The following is a 17,781-nucleotide window of genomic DNA, read 5'->3' as shown; positions in this document are numbered from 1 at the left end:
ATTACTTCTCTCTATTATGATCTCTCTCTATTATGATCTCTCTCTATTATCATGACCTTTATCTATTTGCATAAAGTTCATGATAATAGATAGGTAGGTCTAATAGGTAGGACTATTATCATGACCTCTCTTTGTAGTAGGAAAGTATGATAATTAGCTACATTTCTACTTTATTTCTACAAGTTTAGGGAGTTTATTGGCTTGGGTAAGTGGATTCTGGTATGCCCTGTAAGTGGAAACAGGTGTCTTCTTGAGCAGAGAAAGAGGGAGAGAGAGCGAGAGAGAGAGAGAGCGAGAGAGCGAGAGAGAGAGAGAGAGAGAGAGAGAGAGAGAGAGAGAGAGAGAAACAGAAACAGTGTCATACTGTACATGCTTCTGCTGAGTTTGCACAGGACTCTTCACTCCTGGGGATTATATATGTATTCTATTACATGTTCAGAATGTAAGAGCATTTCAATTTGGTATCTTTGAAACCGCCCTCCAGACTAATGTATTCAAAGTCCTGCTGTATTGGAAGCAGTTTATTTAAATGGTGATGGGACTAGTATGGGTTAACATTTTAAATAGAGTTTTTTGCTAAGAAAAAAAGAAGAAGTAGAAACTGTGGACCTGCTGCTTGTTAACAAAATAGTTCTAGAACAAGAGAAATAACATGATCGTCACTGTAAGAATGTCAAAGATATTAAACATAAGTTTGTTTTATATATATAAAATCCTGTATCACATGCATGCAAATCCAGCTGGCTTTGGTTCAGAAATGGCACAGAGGCATCATGGATCTGTGTGAGCTGAAGGGGAAGCCAGCACTCTGACCTTCTGTCTTTGAGGACAATTTATCGCTGAGAGGATTATGGCAAGGTTAAAATGACTTTGAAGAAGGCTCATTAAGCTTGTGCCTGCCTCGTGGTGCCTTTGCTGTAATTGCCTGAGCACTCCTGAGCAATCAGCATGCTTCTTGGTCCCTGTGGAGGGGGCTTGGCATACAGGATGTGGAGAGGGTGTGCCTGAGTGAGAGAGCTTGGATCTCTGGGTGGTACTCGCTGAAGCAAAGTCCAGATTGGCTGTCTGATCCAGATTGCATCTCCCAGACTTTGTGCATTCTCGTTGGGCTATTTTCTGACCTCTCATGGTCACATTCCGCTCCACCATGGGAGCGCCAGGGTTGGATTGCAGCTAGCACTCTGATGATTCAGAGCTTCTCGTACAGGAATAGCATCTCATTAAGGCTTTCAGTGTAGCAAAGGCATGTTATCTTTTAGTAAGGTAGATAAATTGTTACTGATTGCAGACATAGCATTTTTTATTTTTGTGACTGATTTAGGTTTCTTATAGGTAGAGTTTCAATCCATACAGAACGTTTGTCTACTAGGCTATTGGTCAGTGTTTCTGAACGTATCCTTGTCTAATCAACCATGAGACTCAAAATTAGTGTGTGAAATCAAGAGATTAACCTTTGCCCTTTTATGTTCTTTGAAGGAATCCGGTTCATTCAGTCAGCCCTGGCTTGTGTTACAGGCAAGCCCTCCAGCCTTAGCCTTAGAAGCTTAGAGGCTCATGGTACCTGAAAATAGGAATGTATGAATGACTATAGATAAGGACTTTGTAGATACTAAGGTAATGTTTACATGTGACAAGGGTGAGGGTCAGGTGAGGTCACGAGGTCACCTTTATGCGGACTCAAGTGTAGACATTCATAATCTGTGCCTCACCCATAGTCCAGTATAAATATATTTGTAATGTAAATACATTTACTCTGCTTTGCCACACTATGATCATGCATGTAGGTGCTCAGGTTAAAATTCCAATCAAGGTTTGAAAGCTGACTAAATAATGAATGTTTTACAGGACTAGCTTTGCCAGAACCTGCTTCCAATCCTGTTTTTTCACTGTTAAAAAGCTTAAAGGGAACTAAACTACCAGGCTAGAACAAATCTGGATATATTGTTTACATTTATACCGAATTCTTATTTTTGGAATAAACATAAAAAAACGGAATCACAAAATTGATTCCAAAAACATCATCCTTGGAGCTTTGCATCATCACAAAGTTTACTGCAGTGTTCACTGTAGCATAAGACTTCATTAAGAAAGTAATGTTCAAGACTTGAATGAATATTTTACAATGGATTATGGCTTAGTTTTGATGAACACAGCTGGCTGACGGTGAAATGAAGAATGTATGATCTACTATCCCATAATAATCCCTGACCTCTAGTTTACCTGAAGCCAAGGGCTCATATGGAGATAATATGGTTAGGTGAGTGAAGAGGGGTAATGGCACATGTACATCTGTACATAGATTTACAGAAGGATTGGGGAATTTATTTCTAAATTCATCTTTATAATGAAGTGTTAGATACCCTGTTGTATTACATTAGATGATTTTGTATATACTTAACAATAACCATGGATTTAGAGAATTAGGGATATATTCCACTTTATGACTAACTGAAGCTGTGCTTTTGTGGCTGGCACACATGAGCAGTACACATGAGAATTTCACAATACTCCATGTCTGAAAGGTAAATGCTAAAAAAATACCAATGCACTCAGATTTAAATTGTACGTAATGTCTTTTGCTCATTTCTCCTGCATAAAATTAATAGTAATGCAAATACAAATTGAATGCTGTTATATGTTTCCTTAGTATTTTTTAAGCTCTCCATTATAGCACATATACTGTTGTCAGAGGGGCTTAGCCCTTGGCCCCCTTCCAGACCACATGGTCCCCACCCCTACCCCATCCTAACCTCCACCCCGACACAGCGAGACTTCTGAAGGGCCACCCTCTTATAGAGAAGTACAGTGCCTTGCAATGCCATACAGAGCTACAATTCCCAACTCTCTTTTTTCTAATATATGAAGCTGTAACCTGCAATGAAAGTGCATAACATTCTTCTTAAGGTTTAATCTTGCAGTGTTTGCATTAGGTCTTCCTTCTCAAGAGTGAAAACATGTGCAAAAGCTTCTTACTATCCACGTGTGGTGCTCAAAGTACTGGGCAACAGGCCTATGCTGAACTCTGCCGCACATTTTTCTTACTGGCCATCTGTGTGTTCTCTGTTCGGGTCAGAGGAGCTGAGTGATTTCACCAACTCTCCATTGGCTCACGATCAATACAGCTATAGGAATTTCACACCTCATCATCACCAAGAAGATTTACTGCATACTGCAGTGTTTCATAAGACACTATAAAAGTCAACTTTTTGTCTGATGCAGAAATACCAGTTTGTTGTGTTGGTTAAAAAAGTATGATGATGTTTACAATAACAGGGTCTAATGCACCAAAACAACAAACAAGCTAACACCAAACAGCAAAGCTCAAAAAGGTTTGAGTGATTTTTCACTTATGTGCTGAAGGGTATGATGATATTTAAGACACTGTACTGATTATAGCAGAGATTTCAATTTAGAAGAATTATTAATAATAATAATTATTAAGAATATTAAACACATGAACGCCTTAAATTAAAGAAATGCCTGAGAGAGGAACATAGTGCTGAAATGCTGAAGTGTGTTTTGCATGTTTCTTTGGCTTGCAGGGCTGCAGCTTGATTTGTGTGTAACTGATTTCCTCTCCCCACATCGGTTTTTCACTGTGCGTGATGGCTTTAGGATGCTGAGACACTCTCACTCAGCAACACTTAGTACATATTTCCTCTGTGGTTTTGGCAAAATCTGCACAATTTGTTTATTCTGCAGATTGCATGTATCTGTTTTTGTTCAGAGTTCTGTAGCAATTTTAACAGTAATGAAAAACTTTCTTGCTAGTTGGAATTATCCTACTGCTCCATTTTTAGTACTTCCACCTACAGTACTGGAAGCGCTTAAAACAGAAGTTACACCATACATCGATGTAAAACCATCATTGACCTCCTGACATGAGGTCATCATTGTCATGTAAACAGCCTCTTTAAAACACAGAAGATACTGGGGAAAGACTCATTTCACTATTAAAGGAGCAATAAGTAATTTTTCTAACCATTCTTCTTTTTGTTATGAAACAGCCATTGTACTGACACCTAGTGGCTTGGATGTTTAAGAGATTCTGTACTAAATCTATTTTAAGCATGGGCACCTCCATGTTGGGAACCATTCTATGATACATAAACTGCTTCATTTGAGGACTAAAAGGCAGTTTGATTCTTTATCTCATGTAGGCTGCACTTAATATAAAAATTGTAAAAATAATATTCACTTTTGTAAATAGTGTTTGCTGTTTCTTTTAATGTTAAAAATTACTTATTGCACCTTTAAATTGCTTTCAGTAAGAATTAACAGAGTACCATAAATCTCTTGTTAATTCTTACATATAAAATATGTAAAATATTTCCTCTATTTCTACTGTGTGTTAGCTGTTATAAAGGACATCCATGTATAGTGGCAAGGAACAGGATGCACAAGCGTCTCTCGACACAGACAAACATTTATTAGCAAGACAAAACATGAACAATAAACAGTAACAGCACTCACATGAAGCAAACCAGTGCAGCGTGATAAGGACTATGAACGATGATAAACACCATAGCATAAGCACATAACATGCACATCAGTGTTAATACTAGTACTAACATGAACATCAACAATGACTGACAACCCTCTCTACAAACCGGGGTATAAATGCATACATAAATGATGTGTGAACAAAGCACAGACGTCTCATAACAATGGTGGTGTGGTTATAAACAAGAGGGCAGTCACAGGTAAAACAGTCAATAAACACCATTCCCACAGCACATGATGGGCCATACCACGTAATGCGTGGGAAGAGGAGTGTACCGTTACAATGAATGTATAATCCATAGTCATTTGGTGACTGTACATAGGACAGATAGCCCAACAAAAACTTGCTCTTAACAAAAAATATGACTTACACTAATGCTTAAGGTTAGGCCTTTACAATGAAAGTCTCAAAAGTCACATCCTAAATAATGTTCTGTAAAGATCTGTTTACATTGTTTTTACCATCACTGTGGCAAATCAGTGGACCCAGAATCCATCATATGCCATGACTGGTATAAAGGTCTGAGTTCTCAAAGTATCTAAAAGCAGTCTGGTTCTAGAAAGAAGGCATGAATATAGAAATGAGTGTAAACTAGCTTTCACCTTGCTTTTAAAGTGTTAATGGTTTTTAAACAAATAATGCCAATCCATTTTAAAGCTCTTGTGTCTAAATGAAGGATTTATGCTGTAAAAGGCATGACTTCATAATAAAAGAGGGGTAAACATTACTAAATTTAATTAAACATAACATTTAGGTGATGTATCTTAAACAAAAAGGAGCTGTTTGTAGGTGAAAACCATTAAGGCAGTCTTTTAAGCCAAAGTTAGATGCACTCAATAGTCGACCACCCATTAAAGTATATAAACAGAGAAAGGATTTATACTTATTCAAGATTTTTAAAAATCCTGCTAAAACTGGGAATTATATTTAAACATGTCACTATACACTACCAAATACTTAAATTAGTTTGACATATTTCAACAATTGCAGGAAGTTCTGTTTAAGTTCTCAAGCATGACAGATTCTGTAATATTACTGCAGCGTTAAATCCAGTTGTATACACTGTCAGTTCTGTGATAACCAAGCTTCAGTTTACATTAACTCCATATAGTCCTTACTCCAAAGCTCTACTTTTGACAGATGAAAGCAAAAGGTTGAGCTTGTGATATGATGTGCATCCTAAAAATTCATGTATATTATATCTTTATAAAGATGTTTAGCAAGATGACAAACGAATTAAAAACTAAGTAGTTTAAAATTGAAGGAGGGAGCGGGGACAGGTAAATAAACAGATTTTGTGTCCAGTGCTGACTATTAAAAAGAGATAGGTACCATTCATAAACAGATACACTGAGAGCTCGCTCAGTGCTCATCTGGAAGATCATGGATACAACACTTAGAAAAGAGAAGGCCCACACTGTTCCTGAAACGTCACTTTTGTGCCAGTAAATCTGCATCATTTTACTTTTTATGAAAATCAGTCGCTTAACAGCATTCTGATCAGCATTAATATTGTTATCTTATTTTTCCCTTAATTAACACTTGTTAACGGTCTGTGTACTTGTCGAGCCTATCTGAATGTTACATACATGTGTGCACTCATCAAGACTGATGGCGAATGGCGAAATGAAGTAACTCTAATCTGTTTTCTTACGTTTCCTCCATTCAGCATTTAGTCTACTATTCTATGCTGCTTTACAATACCAAAAATAGCGAGTATAATTCTTAAACACTTCATGGTCCTCATTTAGCAGCATAACAGATAGAAAGAGAACCTGCAACTATTCTCGCAAGTCTCTCACTTTTGTAGGGTTCAAGGCCTAAAGGTACTTTGGATCAGTTCAGCAATTTCACTGAGTGATTTAGATCATTGTGGACAGAGTAAAATATGATCCTGTATCAGTACTTTCACTCAAACCTTAAGTGTGTCAATATAGAGTCAAAACATTCAGAGCGGTATCAGATATCAACACAACATATTTCACCTCCTGGATTTTTCCCTCCTAACTTCTATCACTCCCAATACCACTTTGCTCCAAGATCTTTCCTATATTCTTTCAGTTTCATAAGTTCTCAGAAACTACATGCTTGACAACGCTGTTCAGGTCCTTTTTGTCTGTTGGCGTAATTCTTTAAGATGAGGAGAGTAAGAGTACAGTAATAGAGCACCATTTTCAAACTTCTGCCACCTGCTACATAGTTCCAAAAACCTTCCTGACATTTCCATGACAGTTCAACGGTCTGTTACACATGAAACTCCGCTTCCCAAAGCAGCTCATAAAACACCATAACCGTAGTCCCAGTGGAGCCCCTCATGATCCTAAAGATTAGAAGTAGGTTTTTGGCCATGGGTAAGCTCCACATTGTGCACTTTATAACCAGCTAGGGTCACCACCTTTTCCACAAGCAAAAAACTGACATCCTATTCTATTAGACTCACATGTGTCTTCCAACTGTACTGTCTTTCACTTTGCTGATTTTTGATTGGTTAAAGGGAACAGGGGGTGAGGAATGAAAAACAATCAAACCAATATGACTGTATTGCTTGTTAACCCTGAACGAAAGTGGAGTAAAACCTTAGCGACAACAGTACAAAACGTACAGGTTCATGATGTAGTGTCTTATTCACGAGTATCGTTAGACACGGATATAAACAAAAATCTGAAAGAATTAAAAATAAAAAAAGAATTGTATTTTTATATTCCAAATATTATATCAAATTTGTTTGATGATAAATAACAAAGTTATTCACAAAAACATGAACTGGTGTGCACCCGCTCCGGAACTTAAAAGTTAATATCTAATGTCTAATGTCAAGTACAACAACATTCAACCCAGTCCATTAACTCAATGCTGACTGCCAATTATACACACGCACTTACACAAACCTAATCTTTTACAACCCACACATTGCATTTTCACAACCCACACATTACATTTAAAAATAATTTAAATCAAAACAGAAGATATTAACATATAATATGATCTGCGCTGTGCAGAAATTACCTAATATTAGTTTCAGTAAGTAAGCGGTTAAAACTGTGGGCTTTCTTTTACCTGCACGGACTTTTGATAAATACTGGGAGATCGTTCCCTCCCTGGAAAAAGTGGGGGAACAGCGTTCCGCGGCACTACACCACAGCTCAGGAGACGTCCGTATTCCAGCGGTACCCAATAAAGTGTACACATAATTTACCCAAGTTTTCATTATCCTGCTGATGGTAGAATGCTGAACCGATCACGCAGTTATTTTTCCTTCAAACCAGTAAAAGATTCATCAAGCAACAGCAACAATCAATCAATTATTGGAAAGGAAGTTGGAAGTTGGAATTTTAAACAGCTGACTATCAAGCTGTTTTGGAATAAAAGAGAATAAATTCGTCTGTAAACGTAACCCCGTCTGCACAATCTAGCTAGCTAGGTACATGTTTTATAATAAATTCGTAGAAAGGTCTTAGCATTTATTAACATATTAACAAAAACAAACAACTAAAAAATCTCGCCATCCAGCTCACCTCAGCTAATTAAAGAAACGTCGCTAGGGCCATGATGGTATTTAGGCAGCGAGGCGTACAGAGGCTCCGTTGCTGGCTTTGATGCTCGTATCTGTAGCAAACAGATTTGAAAACTTTTGAAAAAGCACGCGATTGGCCACACAGAACATTTAAGTCTTAAGTCTATGTATTTTATTTCTTTACCATATTTCCATTTAAGCAATTATTAGCTCTGCTGTCTTCATTTAGGGTGAACTACAAGCCCTTTCTCTGAGCCTTTATGTGGTTTAAATGCACACAGGTAATTTAGCGTTAGCCACACTGCTAGCAGTAATATCTCACCAACTTAGCTTAGCAGTTCTCGTTTTATATTTTCCTTTAAAAAACGTTTTATTTTATTAAATATTAAGACAATCACCTAAGATTAAAGGAACACATTTTCTGTCTTATTAACTCCAAACATCTTTCACTGGTTAATGCTGGTTACTGTTTTTGCATTTTGAAGCAAGTTCACAGGTCTTGCTGTATTTCTAGCATTATGCAAGGCAGATGCATGATGCACCAACTGCCCACCCATTATGTTTTACTGCCCCTCCAACCAAAACAGTCTAGAACCATGGCTAGTGTATTACGTGCTGTGTATTTGGATGCAGCAGTTTTCATGGTTTTTATTTAGACATGGGTGTACCTACCTGCAGCAATATCGTTTCTTAAATGTAATTTACACGTAACATCGGCTCTAGACGCTAGCTAGTTACATGTTTATAATAAACTCATGGAGAGATCTTATCAAGGTCATAAGGAATAATTAATCAACTTTTCAATTCAGGCAAAAGGAGCAAATAAGATTGAACTGACTCCGAAAAGTCAGAAATAGTAAAGTCTTTCAGAGGGATGCAGCATTCTTAAAATTGCTAAGACATTGGGGCGTGATCCCAGAACCATCAAACATTTTGTTGCAAATAGTCAACAGGGGCTAGAAACGTGTTGAGAAATAAAAATTAACTGCCAAAGATTTGAGAAGACTCAAACGTTAAGTGACCAGGAACCCATTGTTCTCCAGTGCTGTCATATTCCAGAACTGTAACCTACCTGGCGTTCCCAGTACAAGGTGTTCAGTACTCAGAGACATGGCAAAAGTAAGGAAGCCTGAAACCCGACGACCACTGAACAAGAAGAGGTGGAATGTCAAAACTGGACCAAGAAGACAGATTTTTCAAAAGTTTTATGAGATGACAGTGACTCTCAATGGACCAAATGGATGGGCCCTTGGCTGGATCTCCACAGAGCAATCACCAGTTGCAACCATCCAGCAGTAATAACTTGGCCGACTCACCAAACATTGATAGAGTGTCAAGCTGGTTGCAGTCTGGATGATGTGATATAGCCTTTATTTACTAAAGAAAATAAAACTAGAACTGGTTGCCTGGTAATCAGACAAAGTGGAAGGATTCTTCCAAATGTTCACGATTTCATTCTGAATTGTCTGAAGATAAGATTTTGAATCTCTAATTGTAGAAGGATCCCCTAAAGGCAGAATCACTTGGAAGTAAGTAGAGGCAGCAGATAGTTAACGTGCTTTGAGAAGAAAAAGAACAGGAAAGAGAACATTTCTTCAGGATAGAAGCATGATAGCAGAATGAGACACCCAAAGAGACAGAGGAGCCACAGTTAAGATACAGTCCAAAACAGTTCTGAAAGGGCAAAAAGGAACATGTGGAGGTAAAGCATTAATTCATCTTAACATCACAACGCAGATCAAGATGAACATCCCCACCTCACCCCACAAACTGTTTAAAACATACATTGTTTTAAACCTTTTTCTAATGGAAACAAATACATTATAATTTTAATGTACTGCACTATCAGATGCTCAGTATGGCATTTTGCTGGTTAAACTGGCTTGGTGTCAAACACCTGTATTTCCCCCTGTAACTGAGGAGGGCAAACATACACACACATTTGCACGGGCAGATGTATAAATGTGTATGTATGTTTTCATGAAACATCCAGCAGTTCTTTTCAGGAAACGAGTGAAAAGAGCAGGGTGGAAAACAACTGGAAAAGGGGACTGTTATTTCCTGGTTGCTGTGCATTTTGGAGGCAGGCCATTCAAGGCTGCTGGGAGGTGAGAAGGGTCACAGATCCCCTACAAAGTCTCACAGTGTGTGTTGGGAGATATGAAGCTAATCCCCACCTACTAACACACACACACACACACACAGAATTTAGCCAGTGGCACAATGATGCAGCAGTGAGTAAAGAGCTCCAACTCTCTCATACACAAAACCTCCCAAACTAATGCCCATTCATCTCCCACTAGTGGACAGAAAAGTAGGGCATCCAGCTTTAGCTTTCCACAGAGACCAGAGAGTGGGATATTCTGTTTAATATCAGGGCATGTGTTCCTCTCATCTAGGTTACTTTAAATGATTCCCTAACAATTGGCTATATTATGAAAAGTGGTCAAAAAGAAATACTTGTAGATCAACACAGCAGTTCTTTCAACACTGCTGAGCCTTTAAGATGCAAAATTACAGGACATTTATGATTTATAGACATGGTTGTGCATAATTAAGGTTCAATAAAGAAAATTACATTTCATTAATAAATAACAAGCAATTGAGGACATGCATTTGTCTCTGACATATTTTAGTTCACAACCAAAATTTGTGCATGGAACATAATCAAATAACACTGTGTTTAAACCACTAATTATCAGTTAATTTGGTAGCTTTATGTACTGAATAGTTCTGTCAGCAGAAAACTGTAGGCAGGAGACATAGTTAAGATGGATAACATCACTGCAGATGAAATCAGAATGTGTTTACAAATGCAAAAAGGCTGACTTCATTGCTACAAAGCAACTTTACAGAAACTCAGGGTTTGGCTTCTTTGGTCTAATTTGATCAAATTTCAATAAATAATTTTTTAATACTGAATTTTAAGTGTCTGTACGTTGGCATTCCGAGACAAACTAATATTAGACCATTTCACATCCTGAGGCATGACAGTGGGTATGCTAGTAGCATGCAGTACTAGTAGGACCTTGTGTGAAGAATCCCAAGCTGTAGCCTGTTCCTTGTGTGAAGAATCCCAAGCTGTAGCCTGCTCCTTGTGTGAAGAATCCTCACACTGAGACTGTTCCTGATTTTTCTCTCTCACTATCACTGCCTCTGTGCTTCCCTCTCAAACACACTAAATAAGTATATATACTTGTGTTCAACTCACTGCGGGTTTGGGCCTCATTGAAACTACAAACACACATGCACACTTACACATAATCGTTCTTACAGACAGAGATAAATTCAGGCCTTTCTCTGTTAGGTGCATTCTCAACATATAATCTCTACGATGCTTCTTGATGAAAAGTTCATTGTGCACAACTGTCACATACTGCTATTAAAATAGATAACATTCTACATTTCACGGACTCCTCGGGACTGAAACAAATGAAGTTAGTGAATGCACAAAACAAGTGTTCTCGAGAAGACTAAATGGCAATATATCAGAGTATTGACTATATGAAAATATACATGAATGTTACAAAATCTATTTTGGTGAAAGGTGTGTGCGCTTATATTTATGAAGAGCCTTGTGATAAAACAGCTACAATCAGTGTTTTCACTTCAAAATACCAAGTTTAAAATTTTACTTATGCAATGTCATTAACCTTTTTTTAAAATTCCTGCTTAAATGCAGTCCAAGAGAGAAAGCAGCAAAACAAAACTTTTCAAAGTATTGTGTTGTTTGCCTTCTATGGAGATGTGTGTGATTGTCTTCTGCATTTTGTTTAGTATAATTTCGTAGAACTAACTCAATGTTACTTTATAAGCATATTCTCTGGTGATTTTAATTAGGCCTGTTTGCTACTGTGACAGCCTACTTGTCATAGATTAAATCATAGTGCTATTATTCAAAAGACATGCAGATGTAAAGATTATGAGATTATGTAAAATCAGCTCATCAAAAACTGGCGTTGTTTCCGTCTTCTTGCCTTACATGATATTGTGTCTCCAATGGAATCTATGTAACTCAGACACCATGCATGAAATCTGTATATAAGTGTATTGGATGATCACGTCAACATGAGAGTGCACAGACCAGCAGCAGCATGAAGGAGATTATGCACCATTAAACACACACCTGCAGATTCAGGAACAGTTCTTATCCACAAGTCATTTGTCTTTCCAATACCACAACTTGATCCAATACTCCTACTCCTCTGTATTCGCACATTTATTAGAATATGTTTAGGTCTGCAACTGATCAAATGCACATATCACTTGGCTCATGTTTTGTTTTTCTTTATACCTATATTATATTTTTTGGTATTTTATTTCATATTTAAATCTGTACATATTATATTATTAAACTACAGAACTCTTACACAGAACGGCTTACACAGAAGTGCTGAGCCAGAATAGACTCCTTTTTATTCTTCTGTACACTTGTGTGCTGATGAATGACAATAGAAAATCTTGAATGAGAAGAATCACTCAGGCAGATTATCCTGGTAGAACAAGGCACTTTGTTCTAGTTTCTTGGATGTCAGCATTTCTGCTCTTATGAAATTTTGCTTATGTGCAAGAACTTATTAAAGCAAAAAATCAATAGGGCAAATGGATTAGTGAAGGCAACAAACCATTATCAGCTCCTTGCAAACATTAAGACAGACATGAAAGTGCCTAGTCTTTAATATAACTCTCTGTGACAGACGCATAATGGAACACCCCTGAGCATCATAGTGCTAAAATCTACAAAGCCAATGTCATCTTGGGGGTGTGTAGTACTGCTCCACTCTGGTCCTCTGTGTCGAGCTGAATTCTCATTCCCAGGACAGAGGGATTTATGAATAAAGCTCCTCTCTCCGCTTCTGGAACAAAGCCATATATCTGTTCAACTTATAAGGCCAAAGATTTTCTTGGCAACATGCCACATCACTTAGCAAGCCTCCACCCACCAGGCACCAGGCTCTGAAAATCTGAAGGGAATGTGCACAAAACGTGGTTGATTTTGAGATGATTTCCCTGAAGTTTATTCTGGCTACTGCAGAGTTTTTAGAAAGGGCACTCAAGTGTACAAGATAAGGAAAAAATACACATGAAGAATATTTGAATAGCTTTTGAATAGCTTTTTTATATTTACCTGATGCTTTCATCCAAAGCAACTTAAAATGATGGCTGAAGACTTCTTGAGCAACTGAAGGCTAAGGGCCTTGTTCAGGGGCCCAACAGTGGCAGGGCTTGAACTGGCAGCATTCTGGTTACTAGTTAAGTGCCTTAACCACTGAGCCATAGTATTTGTGCAGTTTTTTTAAAGTATTTTTATAGTATCTTCTCTCAGTCACTGTGTGTTCTGGGAATAGGCTTTGATAATCTTTGTATTCATCATGCCGATCTGCAGCGGATGCCAAATCTAAGGCAAAATTTAAATAGCAGATCGTAATATCAAAATATCAGTCCCCTTTCCCTTACAAGTTGTTTTCATTATATTAATTCTTTTTTTGCAATTGCATTGGCATTTGGACTTTATTTTTCCACTGTGTTGGCTTTGACTTGCATATAAGAGGCCCTAAAAGCACTGGGCACATGTTTCGATCCCTAACCAGACTGAATGTGAAATTTATTCTGATTTGTTTGTATCTTTGATCTCTGTCATTAATGGCTGATACTGGACTAACAGCACTTAGCATCAGATTGTTGCAAAAATACTGAATAACCAAATTCAGGAAATAATAGCTTGTAGAATGCATTGTAAATGCCAGGGGTATTTTAAAGAGAATAGCAGGCCCTTGAAATTTTGAGCCAGTGGTCACAATGGAAAACACTTCTTCCATAAGCTTTTTCCCACAGCACGAATGTTCAGACTAGTATAATCGTTCATTATTAGCTTTGTTTGTCTTTTTAGATCATCTGTTGAACTGTGTTTTATGTGAGTTCTTTCAGCTGTGCTTTTGTCTGCTGTTGTCTGCAATGCATAAATTACCTTGGTTGCATAAATGTTTATATAATGTTACATAAACTTCATCACACATATATTACAATGAGCTGAATGACTAATTCCTGTGGAGACTTCTTGCTTTATTTGTCTGTTCTGTGACATAATGTGGTTCCCGGAAAATACTGTATTGGCTCGCCCTGTGAATGTCACTGTTGATTATACTCGTGGATAAGACAGTGCTGAAGCATACATATCCCTGTTCAAAGTCATAAACACTTCTATTATGAACAGTGACACTCTCCTATGAATAATTATAAACGGTGCCGTACTATTCACAATACTGCATCCCTATGGTATTAAATAACAGGCCATTTTCCTGCCATTATTCTGAATTTTGGCTGTGCTTGACTGGGTTTAAAGGATAACACTAGATTCGCCTTGTCCCCTCACACAGAAATTACCATCACTCCCACAACTGTGTCTCATCCATTCCAGAGGAGTGAGCACGGAGACTAGCCAGCAAGGACATGGCAGAGCACACCGGCAAGGATGCGAGACACTCTCAAATCCATGACATCCATGGCTCAACCTCTTCTCTGATATGGATACAGATGTTTTCCTTTTGCATTAAGAGATAATTCATGTTTGGAGGGGGGCCATGGGTAGAGCCTGAAGGAGAAACTGGGAGAGTCCTGAGAAAAACTGAGTCGTGGAAACTTGCATTCCAGGCGTGGCTGAACGCGATCGCCTCATTCTGCTTCCTGTCTTTAAGTACTGTTTGAATACTACTTGAGGAATGATTAAGCATAGCCACAGCTGGTGGATGGGAGGATCAAAGAATCTCATTTCAGGTCTGAAAGAATGTTGCTGTTGTCAATTACGGCATTGTCTCAATGTGATTTATATCACTGCTGTTATTAGAAAGTCTTGTGTCCTCACAAAAGCATTATTTTAGGAAAACATATGAACTTTATTATTGTAAATATACTTACATTTTGAAAGGTGAGTGTCTTTCATTTCTGTAAGATTACATAGGTTAGAAATGTTTTCACAGTGATGATCTACTGCTTCAGTGGTAACACTTTCATACTCTCTGGTGAAGGACGTTAGAATGAACATAGCTCAGAGTGGGAAACGTCTGGCTGTGGGCCTGAAGTATGTCATCTCTATGACTGTGCCATTTCAGCTTCCCTTGGCCACAGAGCGCCATGTTTCCAGGGGCTGTCATGCTCAGGGTCTGGCAGAGCTTCTCTGAGAGGAATGCATGCATAAAGCACTCTGATGCCGTATCATGTGTCCAGGAAATTAAAATCAGAGATTGCAGTGGAAGAAAGCATGGAAAGAATCAATGTGCCAATTCTATTGACAGCACACCAAACAAATATTCCCATAATTTAATTTTAATCCCTCCACAGCTGCTCTGAGCAGGAGTCTGGCCCCACGAAAAAGACAAAACAAAGGAACGCTTTGTCAAAGCCAGATCAAGGAGAGAGTGTTGTGATATGTGGAAGAACAAATGCATACATGATGCATTGGCCACATATGTAAACGTGAGGGATGTAAACTGTTTGCCTTTGAAAAATATAGAGAAAGACTGAGCCTTTCTCCTGCACTTTTAGCATTGACAATTAACCACTTTGAAATGATTACAAAACTGCAGATTTCTCAAATACCTTTTATTAACAAAGTAACAAAATTTATAGATAAATTACCTTTGGCATTAATTCCACATTCAGATCAAGTTATATAATTCTTAATCTTTTGTAACCTGTTGTTACAGGATCTGCCACACTGTGTGCTGTCTTGAGGGGCTTCATTTTTCAGTAAGGTGATCTTCAAATGTGTTCTGCATGCTGATGTGTATCTTGGCCAAAAAACATAACTTAAGCATTCTTAATATGCAATTTGCCTCACCCCAATAATATCTCTCCTATAGCCAGGAAAAATGTTAAGGTCCCCCCAAGGCTATTTTCTCAACATGGGAACCATTCAGAGATGAGCTTTGTGTTGTGTTCCTCTCTCTCTCCCTCGTCATGCATACCAGTGAAAATGTGGCTCTGTTTCTCCTAAGAGAGGCCAACTGGACCAGTGATGCCGTCAATGCAGAAACTAATTTCTGACAACAAGATTAGCTTGTTTGTTGATCATTAGCTCATTGCTTGCAAGTTATAGTGAAGTATGTATACAGCAATGGAACAAAGCAGTAAAACACTGTGCAAGTGCTGGCAAAAATCAACATAGAAGCCTCCCCAAACCAACACACAAACCCATGTATTTTTCCCACAAACCAATGCTCTAAGCAAGTGTTCCAGAATCTGCTAGAACAGACAGAATAAGACAGACCTAGTGAGCTCTTCTTTCTGTTCACATTATCTTTGCACTCCATGTGCAAACCTGTAGGTGTTGTATTTTGGGACGTCAACCTGAAATTCCAGGCGAAATTCCCATTATGGGGAAAAAAACTTGAATACCGTTCTTCCCCACCCCTACCCCAGCAGAGTTTATGACAAAGAATTGATAAACAAATGTACAGAGCTGTCATTTTCTACAGCCTCTCTACTTTTTAATAAAAGCACCTCCATTAAAGTGGTCTGTTTGTAGCCTTACACTTGATGTAAATCAGTCAAGATTAATTCCACCCACTGCAGTAATAAGCATTCTCCAGCCTTCTCTACAAGGAGATCAAACGTTAGCCTAACATTCCCTGCTGTTAGGAACATGTGTGCCAACTCAGAATTAGCATCTATACAGCCAAGTTCACTGCTCTGTATTTGACCTTTATAGCCCTCCTTTCCATGAGCTTACTTTCTTGTGCATGAACTGTTTAAGATTATTCTTCTGACAGGTGTAATGGCTTTTGAAGAAAGATAATTTTGATAGTTTCGGATCTTTTGTTGTTCGCTAAAAGCTCAAGTCTTAGGAAAAAGAGTCACAAGTTCATTGTGCAGGACCATTCAGAAAGTCTCAGTAGCGTATCTGTGGTGGATGGTCGACAATAGGGAAAGATGAGAGAGGTGTAAGGGGTTTGTCACGCATGGCGACGCATGGCTTTGCTATGGCTATGAGACACTTATCTTCCAAAGCATCAACATGGCGGTCTTGTCTCTCTCCATGTGTGGCCGTAGTCTCTCTTCAGTCTCTCTTGTACTTACAGATAATGCACATGAACAGTGTTGGGAAATCACCATGGAACCAAGAGAATGCAGCAGGGAAACACCCACCTGGAAAAGGCAAGCAAGTCCAGTAGAAGATTCACCTGCTCTGATAATCACAGTCTGGCTAGTTTTAATGGTAGGCTTCATACTACCCTTAAATTACAGCAATTTGGCTCAAAGTATTCCTAATCAGTGATTTGTTTATACACGTGTATGTATGATTGTGGGGAAAAAAATTAAGGATTCTATTTCAAATTTATAGACTATGCAGAGTGATCTTTTACATAGACTTTTGCTTTCAGAGCTCTTAGGTACTTTCTAATTCTCTATCAGATAAGGAAAATGATTATGTAGTACATTTTGCCCTGTCCTGTTTTTCTTTGCACATTTCCATATTCTACTAAATGTTCACTTAGATTCACTAAGTGATTCTATGGCTTTGTCACATCCTAAAAGGAGTAATTACACTGGTCATGTGCTGAAATGGATAAACACTTTCATCTCTTCACCACTGTCATTTCCTTGTATCAGTGTAGCATATCACTGTAGACTCCAAAAGAAAACTCTGTGTGTGTGTGTGTCATATTATGGTCTTTGTTTGAAGTTATTATGAACACACATTTTTACATGCTTGACTTTCACATGTGAATGTGAAATTAATTTTACCAGTGACTGGTGAACATTA

At 38.1% G+C, this 17,781-nt stretch overlaps 1 long non-coding RNA gene across 1 annotated transcript; it reads left to right on the top strand.

Annotated features, from left to right (window-relative positions):
• The first annotated feature begins 14,447 nt into the window (after positions 1-14,447).
• On the top strand, positions 14,448-17,781 carry LOC145657663 (uncharacterized). Its single transcript, XR_014123539.1, has 3 exons — positions 14,448-14,792; positions 15,722-15,764; positions 17,096-17,781. It is a non-coding gene; the product is annotated as an uncharacterized LOC145657663 (long non-coding RNA).

The sequence above is a fragment of the Electrophorus electricus genome, chromosome 4 (assembly GCF_041902795.1).
Source record: "Electrophorus electricus isolate QZ-2024a chromosome 4, ASM4190279v1, whole genome shotgun sequence".
Taxonomy (NCBI): domain Eukaryota; kingdom Metazoa; phylum Chordata; class Actinopteri; order Gymnotiformes; family Gymnotidae; genus Electrophorus; species Electrophorus electricus.
Note: the sequence above shows the minus strand (reverse complement) of the source record. Positions and strands in the feature narration are given on the sequence as shown.